This window comes from Lissotriton vulgaris, chromosome 9, assembly GCF_964263255.1.
Source record: "Lissotriton vulgaris chromosome 9, aLisVul1.2, whole genome shotgun sequence".
In the NCBI taxonomy this organism is placed as follows: domain Eukaryota; kingdom Metazoa; phylum Chordata; class Amphibia; order Caudata; family Salamandridae; genus Lissotriton; species Lissotriton vulgaris.
This window is the reverse complement of record NC_141697.1, coordinates 36,282,487-36,297,376: the sequence shown is the minus strand read 5'-3', so window position 1 is coordinate 36,297,376 and position 14,890 is coordinate 36,282,487.

The following is a 14,890-nucleotide window of genomic DNA, read 5'->3' as shown; positions in this document are numbered from 1 at the left end:
GCCCTCACCTCAGGCCTCCTGTGCAGGGTCCAGCCCTCACCTCGGGCCTCCTGCGCAGGAGTCCAGCCCTCACCTGAGGCCTCCTGTCCAGGGGCCCAGCCCTCACCTCATGCCTCCTGTGCAGGGGCCCAGCCCTCACCTCAGGCCTCCAGTGCAAGGGTAAAGCCCTCACCTCAGGCCTCCTGTGCAGGGTCCAGCACTCACCTCAGGCCTCCTGTGCAGGGGTCCAGCCCTCACCTCAGGCCTCCTGTCCAGGGGCCCAGCCATCACCTCGGGCCTCCTGTGCAGGGGCCCAGCCCTCACCTCAGGCCTCCTATGCAGGGGTAAAGCCCTCACCTCATGTCGTAATTGGCCCGATTGGGTTAGCGATTAGCTGAACCTACACGTTTCGCTTCTTAACTTGGCTATATACGATAAACGCCATTTTGAATGTTCCAGCGGCCATCTTAGACCATGAGCGGCCTCGTGGCCGACGTGCCCTTTAGTCCTTTGTCCGTTCCACTGACCACTCTCATCTGCCCAGCAACAGGCTATTTTTAGTACTGGTCAAGCCACACATGCGCAGTTCTCACTGACTCGTACACCTTCAGGAATGTGCTACTAACTGACCAGCGGGTTTGAAACTCTCCAATGAGCTGGCAGTATTCCAAACCATGACCATATATGTCTCTAAAACTGTGTCTTAACTTGTGCCGCCTAAACTTTTATTGCCCCAAAATTGTATATAAACGGGGTCACACCGGTGTTCGGTGTGATACCTCTTGCATTACCGAAGGGTGCTGTTTGAGTGTACCACCACCCCATGGGGTCCTAATAAACTTGTTCTTTGCATTTTACAGTTTCCGTGCCAACAGTTCTTGTGTAAGTGGGTAATCTCTGGAGCGTGTAGGCCTTGGGAACCCCGAAATACTTCAATTGGCGACCACGAAGGGACTCATCGGCGACTCGGATGCCCGAAGGAGAGGTCGTGACGAAGGCTTGGAAATCCGCCATGGGCGCGCGCTGCCACGAGTGACCCGAGTCTTGGCTGCCACGGTGTTTTTTCCTTTCCTTCCGATCTGACCTTCCAGGCGGCGCCGGTCTCCGACTGAGTTTTCGAAGTGTCCGCATCACTGAGAGAGTGCCGTTTGGCTGATTTGGCTTACAAGACCTTGGCAGTTGGAACCTGGACAGTTGAGTATTTGGTAAGCTTTGTGTTCGGTAAGGTAGTCTTCGGACGCTTACTGAAGTCCTACGAATTGTGTTCGGTAAGGTAGTCTTCGGACACTTACTGAAAAATCTGTGCTTTGTGACCGGTGAGGACGCTTGCCGAATTCTATGAACTTTGATTTGAGTTAGCTAACATTGTGAATTTGTGATCTTTGAACTCATATGTGTAGTGCACTTCACATAGGCAGGCATGTAGAGATGTTTCTCTAACCTTGTTTTTTCCCTTGAGCGGCACAATCGTGTAGAGAATTGTAAGTGCCATTTTTTCTGGTGTCATGCTTTTGTGATACTTTTCGAACATGCCTGTTTTTAGCACACTCCGAGGAATGTGTTGTTTTGGAGAAGGCGCCTCAATTAGGTTAGCGGAATCACAGCCGGCTCCCCCAGAGGGAACACCAAATAGGGAAATGTATATCAAGTTCGGCCTCCCCCCTATTATGTACAGTAAATTGTGGCATAAGTACACTAAGGCCGATTCCGAATTGCAATGGCCCCTACACGGGTCATACGATTTGAGTAAAATCCAATTTGTGGAGCAATGTATGTTTCAGCGCAGGTCCAGACAAAACATGTTTGATTGTGTGCGAATGTGGGAGAAAGCGGCGCGTGAACGAATGAAGCGTGAGGTTGCCTTGGCGGACAAAGAGCAGCGCAAGGCTGCTCGGGATAAGGCTTTACAGCTTGAGGAAAAGGAGGCTCAGGAGAAGAAAGAAAGGGAGGAACGGGAACGTAATTTGCAAACTGCTGGTCAGTTTCCTATTCGCCGACCACTTTATCCTGTCCTTAATAATGAAGTTGATGATTTTTCTTTGTTAGATCGGTCACCGCCTCCGTATGTTACGCCGACGGCTCCAGCTGTGGATTCTGATGAGGACGGACGGGATAAGTCGGGCAAGAAGGGTGTATCGGCTCTCAGGTTTACTGCGGAGAGGTCCGCTCATTTACGTAGTTGGGCTCGCAAAGTGAATAAGCATAGTGTTACTCAGGATCAATTGATCTCAGAGAAAGCAGGGTGGACGGATCTTGAAGTGATGTATTTTTTGTCTTCTTTGGCTGATGAAGTTGTAAGCGCATATCGAGATCTTTCTGATACGTTAGAGCCAAAGGTGTTGTCGGTGTATCGTGAAAATTTAGCTAAAGGTGACTTTGATCTTTCAGATGTTGACGACCTGTTCAAGCACTTGATCAAGCTGCGGGACGAGACAACCCATTTGAGGCAGGAACGGAAACGGAGGCAAAAAGAGTCCGAGCCGGGAAATGACGGGGCGGTTAAGGAGTGTTCTCTCCGTGGTTCAGATAAGAGTTCTGCGTTGCATGTTATGCCTATGCGTGAAGCCGCGCCTTTGTATGTTCCACCAAAAGGGGAAGGTACGGATGATGATAAGTTGTCGAAGGATGCGAAAGGGTATTTTGTGTATAATTGGGTATATACGCCATGGAATAGGGCAGATGTCATGGCACTGAAAAATTCTTTACCTGATCTCCGAAAGAACCCAGCGGCATTTTATGAGGGGGTGGAAGGGGCTATATCGTCTTGTGTGATGACTCTTGTAGATATAGATTTGTTTTTTGGGCTAATTTTACCACCTGATATGTGGAGGCAAATTCGTAAGACTAATGATGAAACGATCTTGGGGGGAACCTGGAAAGAAATAAACGCAGCAGATTTAGATAGGGAACCGGCATGTAAGCCTTGTCCACTAATTTTAGATCTTCCGGCAGCTATTTTGCATAAATTGAAAATGCTTGTTCCCGCCAAAAAGATTGATTGGACCATGTTAACGTCGTGCAAGCAGAAACCCGATGAAACGGTCTCTGATTTCTTTACACGCTTCGAGGAGGCCTTTCATGATTACAGTGGTCAATCTTTAACAGACGATACGGGTCGGCATCTGTTTGTAGATAAGTATGTAGCTAATCTCCTACCGGAGATTGCTAAGCGATTGAAATCGAGTGAAAGTTCCTGGGCCACGGCGACCCCTGCGTCCTTGTTAACTATGGCTCAGTATTATGAGCGGCAGGAGGTGGAAGCTAAAGAAAGTGTAGAGAAAAAGACGAAGGAATTGAAAACGAAGGTGATGTTGGCACAGGTTCGGGGAACACAGGGTAGAGGGAATGATAGAGGTAGACGCGGTGGGGGAAATGCATCGTATGGTCGTACGGACATTGCGGAGGATCAGTGTGCTTATTGTAAGGAGTTTGGGCATTGGGCTGAAGATTGTCCGGTACTTCGCGAACAGCGTAGTCAGCGTGGTCGAGGTAGTGGAAGGTCAAGAGGAGGTTATACTGGAACGAGAGGTGGCGGAGGTGATCGTAGACAGGTTGAGGAGAGGGGCCGTGGCCAGGACAAACGAAATACGTTTGATAGACGGAATCAATATCAGATTTCGGAAGGAGAGAATGTGGAACATCAGGATTATGTGCATGCATAGGATTGCGTGGGATGGGGTAAGGAATCAGTTGAAGTGCCAGTAGATCAGCAAGGTCCATATGTAACAGCGGGTATTTTGGGTTCTACTGATCAGTTTCTAGTCGACACAGGAGCTACTCGTAGCGCTCTGTCGAAAAACTTGGTTCCGAGGGCTCCCCTGTCTGGCGAAATGATTACGTGTATAGGGTTTGATGGCACACCCTCCCCCAGCCCATTGTCCAAGCCCCTTGCACTATGCATTGACAAATACTTTAGCTTTGGCCAATTTTTGTTATCGCCCCATACCCCAGATAATATCTTGGGCATTGATTTGCTTAAATATTTTCGAGCAACAATACGCTGCGCTCCAGAGGGAGTGCGGGTTATTCTGAATGACAACTACCCTGACCCTGATGATTGCCCTGACCCTGACAGATTTTGTGTCATTTTAGATATTCCCGCTCTGGCCTCTCTGCCGCACACGTTGTGGGCGACATCAGATACGGATGTGGGAGAGATGCGCATTCCACCAATACACATTACTGTTAAGGAAGGGGCCCCCTACCACGAGTGCCACAGTATAAGATCTCGAAGGAAGGTGAAATTGCACTGACGCATATTGTTCAGGATTTGATTTCCGCAGGGGTGGTGGAGGAGGTCCCTTATAATGTTTGTAACAGCCCTATTCTACCGATTCTTAAAAGAGATTCAGATGGCAAGATCTATCGATTTATTATTGATTTGCGTGAAGTAAATAAAATTGTCGTTCCCCAATACCCAGTGGTGTCTGATATCACGACTTTGCTTACTTTGGTTCCACCGACAGCCACCACTTTTAGCGTTATTGATCTAAAGAATGCGTTCTTTTCTATCCCTGTTCACCCAGATAGCAGATATCTGTTTGGTTTTACGCTCAATAATAAATCGTATAGATTTTGTCGTGTTCCCCAAGGTTATACTGAAAGCCCTAGCATCTACAGCCAGGCTTTGAAACGCCAACTAGATTCCTTTACATTACAGTCTGGCGTGGCACTCATCCAGTATGTGGATGACCTTCTGCTCGCCGCCGACTCCTATGCACAATGTGAACAGAGTACGCTTGCGTTGCTTTCCTTTTTGGCACAAAACAATCATAAGGTTTCCAAGAAAAAGCTTCAATACTGTAGACCCCAGGTGACCTACCTCGGTCATCTGTTGTCTAAGGAGGGGCGGGCATTAACATCTGATCGAATTCAGGCAATTTTAGACACACCAGTCCCCCGCACGCAGAGAGATGTGCGTGCCTTCATAGGGTTGACATCTTTTTGTAGACAATGGATCATGGGTTTTTCACATATCATAAAACCTTTGCTAGCATTGTTGTCCAAAACTACACCGATGCCTCTTGAGTGGACAGACGAATGTCAGAAAGCCTTTGAGCAGTTGAGACAGGCTCTCTGTTCTGCACCTGTGCTAGGAACACCAGATTACACGAAACTTTTCACATTGTACGTGCACGAGAATGATGGGTGCGCATTGTCAGTGTTAGTGCAGTTACACGGGGATAAGCAGAGACCATGTGCATACTTCTCTGCTATTTTGGATCCTGTAGCACGAGGGTTGCCTGGGTGTTTTCGAGCGGTAGCGGCAACAGCAGTAGCCATACGACAGAGTGAGGGCATAGTGTTATCACACAAATTGTTGGTGTTAGTTCCTCATGCAGTAGATGCCCTGTTAAACCAAACAAAGACCCAATATCTTACGAGCGCACGACTTACAGGATATGAGCTGACGCTTTTAGCGCCTCACATAACATTGAAAAGATGCGCTACTTTGAACCCCGCGACTTTATTGCCCTATCCGGCCGAGGAAAGTCAGGAAGGAAAACATCATGACTGTGTTTTCCTGACTGAGGAACAGACAAAGGGTCGTGTTGACTTACAGGATGTGCCACTTCCTGATGTGGATGGGGAACTGTGGGTTGATGGATCGTGTTTGAGGCTGCCAGATGGTACGACTTCTGCAGCATATGCGATCACGACTCTTAAGACGGTGGTTGAAACAGCTAGAATACCACAAAAATCGGCTCAGGCAGCAGAGCTGATAGCCTTGACAAGAGCCTGCGAATTGAGTGCTGGCCTATGTGTGAACATATACACGGACAGCCGGTACGCCTTCGGAGTGGCTCATGACTTCGGGCTCCTCTGGAGGGAGCGTGGGTTTCTGACATCACACGGGGAGCACATTATGCACGGAGAGTTAGTGCGTGATCTCCTAAACGCGTTGCTTTGCCCCAAGAAAGTAGCAATAGTGAAGTGCAGTGCCCATAAAAAGATTACGGATAAAGTGGGTCAAGGAAATGCTTTTGCAGACAACATAGCAAGGCAGACGGCTATGTCCCGAACTAGCTCCCCTATGTATGTGGTACAATCACAGGCTGAAAGGTGGAGTGATGCCAGAGCAGAGATACGGGACATTCAAAAATCAGCTACAGAATCTGAACTTGCGGCTTGGGCAGTAGATGGGGTACTAGATGACGAGGGTTGTTGGAGAAGCAAAGACATGGAGAAGTGGAAATTGCCTGCGGCTTACTTGCAGGCGATGGTCCAGATGACACATGGACTGGCCCATGTTGGAGCTCTTGCAATTACTCGGCTTTTACAACGAGTTTGGGAGCATCCCGAGATTGCGAACACTGCAAAGAGAGTAGTGGAGACCTGCCTGGTATGCTTGCAACACAATCCTGGAAAGGGGACCCATACTCCGAAAGGAGGGTTCGTTCCACCCTCTGCACCATTTGAAGTGCTTCAAATGGACTACATTCAACTCGAGCGTTGCAACAACCTGAAGTATGTCCTAGTGGTGGTGTGTGCTTTTAGTAAATGGGTTGAGGCCTACCCCACGAAAGACAATACGGCTTTGACAACAGCTAAGGTGTTGCTTAAGGAATTCTTTCCTCGCTTTGGAGTTTGCAAATTTTTGTGGAGCGATAACGGGCCCCATTTTGTTGGAAAGATTGTGGAATATGTACTGAAGGGGTTGGGGATTCAGCAAAAGTTCCACGCTGTATTCCACCCTCAGTCAGCAGGTTTGGTCGAGCGGTATAATGCAACGTTGAAACTTAAGCTGGCTAAGATTGTGGCGTCTACATCATTGAAGTGGCCAGATGCGTTGCCGTTAGCACTGCTCTCCCTTAGATCAGTACCCCACTCACGAACCGGCCTTACGCCCTATGAGGTGGTGTTTGGCCGGCCTATGAATATCTGGGGGGTGCCCATGCCGCGATTAATACATGATGTGCCTTGTGTTATGATGAACGATTATTTGGCACGATTAACAAATGATTTGCTCTCTATTCATCAACAGGTTCGAGAAGCGCTCCCTGATAACTCCACTGGAGAAGGCCACGATCTTCGTCCTGGGGATCATGTGATGATCCGCTCGTTTGAGAGAGCAAGCAGTTTGGAGCCCAGGTGGAAAGGCCCCGAGCAGGTCCTCTTGGCGACCCGCACCGCAGTACGAGTGACAAACAGAAAGCGGTGGGTGCATTCGACCCATTGTCGCCGTGTCTCTCCAGACCTGGTGACTCCTGCTGTGCTGACTGATTACAAAGAGATCTTGGAGAAAGAAAAGAGCCCAGCTGTGACGTCAGCCGAAGTGGAGGGAGTCTTCCCGGACCAATCTGCTACTGGGAGAGAGCGCTACAATCTACGACCGCGATAAAGAAGATTTTTTGTTCCTTTTTAGACTGGTTGGTAACCGCTCCAGGTTTGTGAAACGGAAACCGGGAATTCCAAGGGGGGGGGATCAGTTCTGCCAGAGTAGCGACACCCGTCTTGGCCCGGAGAAGAAAACAACGGCTACCTCGGAGTTCAGCACCGCATTTTTCTTTTTTTTAGGGTATACACGTACGTGTATCAAAGACTATTTGTGAAAAACTGTGAACAATTTGTGTTGTTTGAGACTTTGCACAGACTCCTTTGAAACTATGGCATCAACGGCATCGCGTGATAAGAAAATACTGGGTGCCTTTCTTTTTGTTTTTACGATTGTGGTGATAGCTGTTATTGCTTGGGTAGTTGAACTTGTGGTGCCTGTACGAGAACATTTGCTGCCGACTACCCCGGCACCGTCTGAACATTTCCATTTTACATTGCCATTCCATGAAGAACGCCATCGCCAAACGTACTTAAATAACAGCTTCATTCAGATTCTTCACCACACGCATAATATGACCAATACCTCTAACTGCTGGGTGTGTGGAATGTTGCCTGGGCACCAGAAGAGAGGGGGTACCCCACTTATTCCACTCCCGTTTTCGCACAATGGGTCATGCAATGCTTGGTACACCCTCCTCTTTACCTTAAGATGGCCAACAAAAGGGGGGGTGCTTTTCCGTTTGAATAAAGTATGCTCCCATGACAAGGATGGGTTTCCCCGGGCTGAGGGTACACGTTTCGAATGGGAAGAGTACAGGCCTGATAATGTATCTGCTCCACGAATATATAGCAATCAGCGAAATGTGAATGTATCTAGTGCTCATGTCATAAATGTCATTGCCACGAAAGCCGATTTATGCATCAGAAACAAAGGCACGATTGCAGTGGGGAAAAGCGAATGTAATATCACTCTTACGTTTGACAGCCCGAATGGCATTTCATTTGTTGCATCTCGAAACACCTACTTCATTTGTGGAACGAAGGGGTACCATCAGCTTCCAGTAGGGTGGTTGGGCACGTGCTACGTATCGTTTGTGCTACCTCCTGTGTTTATTGCCCCTCCAATGTACCACAACGACTATACTCTGTACCACGATTTTGTTTTGAACAGAGTTAAACGAACTGTTGCCCTAGAGGACATTGATCAAACGGACACTGCATTACAACAGTATGTGGATTTCAATCTGGGACTATTCTCCTTTGTGGGGGCTGCATTGAACAGCAGGAAAATCAGACGGCTGACTCGCGTTGTTGAGGCTGTTGCGAATGACACTGCCATTGCCCTAGGGAATATTACCGAAGAATTACAGATTTCTAGAATTGTCACCCTCCAAAACAGGATGGTGCTGGACGTTGTTTTGGCTGACCGTGGGGGGGCATGTAGAATCATCGGAAGCAGCTGTTGTGTCTATGTCCCTGATAATTCTCCATCTGTGTATGATGCGATTTCCAAGCTGCATAAAATCGCTGCCGAAATACACCCGGACAATGGAACTTGGACACTTTCTGGATGGTTCTGGTCCATGATTGCAACTTGGGGCTGGAAACTGTTGACGATTCTTTGCATACTTATGGGAGCAATGTTCCTTATATGCTCGTGTATTCAATGTGGCCCTGCCTTATGTTCAATGTGTCTATCAGCTTGTTTACCATCGAGACGAGCTCTTGCTCAGGATAAAATGATGCTACACCAAGAGGTGACAAAAATTATGTTAATAGATATCGAGGACGAACATCCAGACTATGTTCATTATGAGGTAGATTCAGCTAAACGCTAAAAGGGTCGTCTGTCGTAATTGGCCCGATTGGGTTAGCGATTAGCTGAACCTACACGTTTCGCTTCTTAACTTGGCTATATACGATAAACGCCATTTTGAATGTTCCAGCGGCCATCTTAGACCATGAGCGGCCTCGTGGCCGACGTGCCCTTTAGTCCTTTGTCCGTTCCACTGACCACTCTCATCTGCCCAGCAACAGGCTATTTTTAGTACTGGTCAAGCCACACATGCGCAGTTCTCACTGACTCGTACACCTTCAGGAATGTGCTACTAACTGACCAGCGGGTTTGAAACTCTCCAATGAGCTGGCAGTATTCCAAACCATGACCATATATGTCTCTAAAACTGTGTCTTAACTTGTGCCGCCTAAACTTTTATTGCCCCAAAATTGTATATAAACGGGGTCACACCGGTGTTCGGTGTGATACCTCTTGCATTACCGAAGGGTGCTGTTTGAGTGTACCACCACCCCATGGGGTCCTAATAAACTTGTTCTTTGCATTTTACAGTTTCCGTGCCAACAGTTCTTGTGTAAGTGGGTAATCTCTGGAGCGTGTAGGCCTTGGGAACCCCGAAATACTTCAATCAGGCCTCCTGTGCAGGGGTAATGCCCTCACCTCAGGCCTCCTGTGCCGGGGCCCAGCCCTCACCTCAGGCCTCATGTGTAGGGGTAAAGCCCTCACCTCAGGCCTACTGTGCAGGGGCCCAGCCTTCACCTCAGGCCTCCTGTGCAGGGGTAAAGCCCTCACCTCAGGCCTGCTTTGCAGGGGCCCAGCCCTCACCTCGGGCCTCCTGTGCAGGGGCCCAGCCCTCACCTCAGGCCTTCAGTGCAGGGGTAAAGCCCTCACCTCAGGCCTCCTGTGCAGGAGTAAAGCCCTCACCTCAGACCTCCTGTGCAGGGGCCCAGCCCTCACCTCAGGCCTCATGTGCAGGAGTAAAGCCCTCACCTCAGGCCTCCTGTGCAGGGGCCCAGCCCTCACCTCAGGCGTCCTGTGCAGGGGTTCAGCCCTCACCTCGGGCCTCCTGTGCAGGGGTCCAGCCTTCACCTCAGGCCTCCTGTGCAGAGGCCCAGCCTTCACCTCAGGCCTCCTGTGCAGTTGTTCAGCCCTCACCCCAGGCCTCCTGTGAAGGGTCCATCCCTCACCTCAGGCCTCATGTGCAGGGTCCAGGCCTCACCTCAGGCCTCCTGTGCAGGGTCCAGCACTCACCTCAGGCCTCCTGTGCAGGGCCCATCCCTCACCTCAGGTCTCCTGTGCAGGGGTCCAGCCCTCACCTCAGGCCTCCTGTGCAGGGGCCCAGCCCTCACCTCAGGCCTCCTGTGCAGGGGCCCAACCCTCACCTCAAGCCTCATGTTCAGGGGCCCAGCCTTCACCTCATGCCTCCTGTGCAGGGGTACAGCCTTCACCTCAGGCCTCCTGTGCAGAGGCCCAGCCTTCACCTCAGGCCTCCTGTGCAGTTGTTCAGCCCTCACCTCAGGCCTCCCGTGCTGGGGCCCAGCCCTCACCTCAGGCCTCCCGTGAAGGGTCCAGCCCTCACCTCAGGCATCCTGTGCAGGGTTAATCCCTAACTTCTGGCCTGCTGTGCAGGGTTCAGCCCTTACCTCAGGCCTCCTGTGCAGGGTCCAGCCCTCACCTAAGGCCTCCTGTGCAGGGTTCAGCTCTCACCTCAGGCCTCTTGTGCAGGGGCCCAGCCCTCACCTCAGGCCTCATGTGCTGGGGTCAAGCCCTCACCTCAGGCCTCCTGTGCAGGGGCCCAGCCCTCACCTCAGGCCTCCTGTGCAGTGGTATAGCCTTCACCTCAGGCCTCCGGTGCAGAGGCCCAGCCTCACCTCAGGCCTCCTGTGCAGGGGTTCAGCCCTCACCTCAGGCCTCCTGTGCTGGGATCCAGCCCTCACCTCAGGCCTCCTGTGAAGGGTCCAGCCCTCACCTCAGGCCTCCTGTGCAGGGGTCCAGCCCTCACCTCAGGCTCCTGTGCAGGGACCAGCCCTCACCGCAGGCCTCCTGTGCAGGGGTAAATCCCTCACCTCAGGCCTCCTGTGCAGGGTTCAGCCCTTACCTCAGGCCTCCTGTGCAGGGCCCAGCCCTCACCTAAGGCCTCCTGTGCAGGGTTCAGCCCTCACCTCAGGCTTCCTGTGCTGGGGTAAAGCCCTCACCTCAGGACTCCTGTGCAAGGGCCCAGCCCTCATCTCAGGCCTCCTGTGCAGGGGCCCAACCCTCACCTCAGGCCTCATGTGCAGGGGCCCAGCCTTCACCTCATGCCTCCTGTGCAGAGGTTCAGCCCTCACCTCGGGCCTCCTGTGCAGGGGTCCAGCTTTCACCTCAGGCCTCCTGTGCAGAGGCCCAGCCTTCACCTCAGGCCTCCTGTGCAGTTGTTCAGCCCTCACCCCAGGCCTCCTGTGAAGGGTCCATCCCTCACCTCAGGACTCATGTGCAGGGTCCAGGCCTCACCTCAGGCCTCCTGTGCAGGGCCCAGCCCTCACCTCAGGCCTCCTCTGCAGGGTTCAGCCCTAACCTCAGGCCTGCTGTGCAGGGTTCAGCCCTTACCTCAGGCCTCCTGTGCAGGGCCCAGCCCTCACCTAAGGCCTCCTGTGCAGGGTTCAGCCCTCACCTCAGGCTTCCTGTGCTGGAGTAAAGCCCTCACCTCAGGCCTCCTGTGCAGGGGCCCAGCCCTCACCTCAGGCCTCATGTGCAGGGGTCTAGCCCTCACATCAGGCCTCCTGTGCAGGGCCCATCCCTCACCTCAGGTCTCCTGTGCAGGGGTCCACCCTCACCTAAGGCCTCATGTGCAAGGGTCCAGCCCTCACCTCAGGCCTCCTGTGCAGGGTCCAGCCCTCACCTCAGGCCTCCTGTGCAGGGTCCCAGCCCTCACCTCAGGCCTCATGTGCAGGGGTCCAGCCCTCACCTCAGGCCGCCTGTCCAGGGGCCCAGCCCTCACCTCAGGCCTCCTGTGCAGGGGCCCAGCCCTCACCTCAGGCCTCCTGTGTAGGGTCCAGCCCTCACCTCAGGCCTCCTGTGCAGGGGTCCAGCCCTCACCTCAGGCCTCCTGTCCAGGGGCCCAGCCCTCACCTCAGGCCTCCTGTGCAGGGGCCCAGCCCTCACCTCAGGCCTCCTGTGCAGGGTCCAGCACTCACCTCAGGCCTCCTGTGCAGGGGTCCAGCCCTCACCTCAGGCCTCCTGTCCAGGGGCCCAGCCCTCACCTCGGGCCTCCTGTGCAGGGGCCCAGCCCTCACCTCAGGCCTCCTGTGCAGGGGTAAAGCCCTCACCTCAGGCCTCCTGTGCAGGGGTAAAGCCCTCACCTCAGGCCTCCTGTGTAGGGGCCCAGCCCTCACCTCAGGCCTCATGTGCAGGGGTAAAGCCCTCACCTCAGGCCTCCTGTGAAGGGGCCCAGCCCTCACCTCAGGCCTCCTGTGCAGGGGTAAAGCCCTCACCTCAGGCCTGCTGTGCAGGGGCCCAGCCCTCACCTCGTGCCTCCTGTGCAGGGGCCCAGCCCTCACCTCAGGCCTTCTGTGCAGGGGAAAAGCCCTCACCTCAGGCCTCCTGTGCAGGGTCCAGCACTCACCTCAGGCCTCCTGTGCAGGGCCCATCCCTCACCTCAGGTCTCCTGTGCAGGGGTCCAGCCCTCACCTCAGGCCTCCTGTGCAGGGGTCCACCCTCACCTAAGGCCTCATGTGCAAGGGTCCAGCCCTCACCTCAGGCCTCCTGTGCAGGGTCCAGCCCTCACCTCAGGCCTCCTGTCCAGGGGCCCAGCCCTCACCTCAGGCCTCCTGTGCAGGGGCCCAGCCCTCACCTCAGGCCTCCTGTGCAGGGTCCAGCCCTCACCTCAGGCCTCCTGTGCAGGAGTCCAGCCCTCACCTGAGGCCTCCTGTCCAGGGGCCCAGCCCTCACCTCAGGCCTCCTGTGCAGGGGCCCAGCCCTCACCTCAGGCCTCCAGTGCAAGGGTAAAGCCCTCACCTCAGGCCTCCTGTGCAGGGTCCAGCACTCACCTCAGGCCTCCTGTGCAGGGGTCCAGCCCTCACCTCAGGCCTCCTGTCCAGGGGCCCAGCCCTCACCTCGGGCCTCCTGTGCAGGGGCCCAGCCCTCACCTCAGGCCTCCTGTGCAGGGGTAAAGCCCTCACCTCAGGCCTCCTGTGCAGGGGTAATGCCCTCACCTCAGGCCTCCTGTGCCGGGGCCCAGCCCTCACCTCAGGCCTCATGTGCAGGAGTAAAGCCCTCACCTCAGGCCTCCTGTGCAGGGGCCCAGCCCTCACCTCAGGCCTCCTGTGCAGGGGTAAAGCCCTCACCTCAGGCCTGCTTTGCAGGGGCCCAGCCCTCACCTCGGGCCTCCTGTGCAGGGGCCCAGCCCTCACCTCAGGCCTTCTGTGCAGGGGTAAAGCCCTCATCTCAGGCCTCCTGTGCAGGGGTAAAGCCCTCACCTCAGGCCTCCTGTGCAGGGGCCCAGCCCTCACCTCAGGCCTCCTGTGCAGGGGTTCAGCCCTCGTCGGGCCTCCTGTGCAGGGGTCCAGCTTTCACCTCAGGCCTCCTGTGCAGAGGCCCAGCCTTCACCTCAGGCCTCCTGTGCAGTTGTTCAGCCCTCACCCCAGGCCTCCTGTGAAGGGTCCATCCCTCACCTCAGGCCTCATGTGCAGGGTCCAGGCCTCACCTCAGGCCTCCTGTGCAGGGTCCAGCCCTCACCTCAGGCCTCCTGTGCAGGGGTAAATCCCTCACCTCAGGCCTCCTCTGCAGGGTTCAGCCCTCACCTCAGGCCTGCTGTGCAGGGTTCAGCCCTTACCTCAGGCCTCCTGTGCAGGGTTCAGCCCTCACCTCAGGCTTCCTGTGCTGGAGTAAAGCCCTCACCTCAGGCCTCCTGTGCAGGGGCCCAGCCCTCACCTCAGGCCTCATGTGCAGGGGTCTAGCCCTCACATCAGGCCTCCTGTGCAGGGCCCATCCCTCACCTCAGGTCTCCTGTGCAGGGGTCCAGCCCTCACCTCAGGCCTCATGTGCAGGGATCCACCCTCACCTAAGGCCTCATGTGCAAGGGTCCAGCCCTCACCTCAGGCCTCCTGTGCAGGGTCCAGCCCTCACCTCAGGCCTCCTGTGCAGGGTCCCAGCCCTCACCTCAGGCCTCATGTGCAGGGGTCCAGCCCTCACCTCAGGCCGCCTGCCCAGGGGCCCAGCCCTCACCTCAGGCCTCCTGTGCAGGGGCCCAGCCCTCACCTCAGGCCTCCTGTGTAGGGTCCAGCCCTCACCTCAGGCCTCCTGTGCAGGGGTCCAGCCCTCACCTCAGGCCTCCTGTCCAGGGGCCCAGCCCTCACCTCAGGCCTCCTGTGCAGGGGCCCAGCCCTCACCTCAGGCCTCCTGTGCAGGGTCCAGCACTCACCTCAGGCCTCCTGTGCAGGGGTCCAGCCCTCACCTCAGGCCTCCTGTCCAGGGGCCCAGCCCTCACCTCGGGCCTCCTGTGCAGGGGCCCAGCCCTCACCTCAGGCCTCCTGTGCAGGGGTAAAGCCCTCACCTCAGGCCTCCTGTGCAGGGGTAAAGCCCTCACCTCAGGCCTCCTGTGTAGGGGCCCAGCCCTCACCTCAGGCCTCATGTGCAGGGGTAAAGCCCTCACCTCAGGCCTCCTGTGAAGGGGCCCAGCCCTCACCTCAGGCCTCCTGTGCAGGGGTAAAGCCCTCACCTCAGGCCTGCTGTGCAGGGGCCCAGCCCTCACCTCGGGCCTCCTGTGCAGGGGCCCAGCCCTCACCTCAGGCCTTCTGTGCAGGGGTAAAGCCCTCACCTCAGGCCTCCTGTGCAGGGTCCAGCACTCACCTCAGGCCTCCT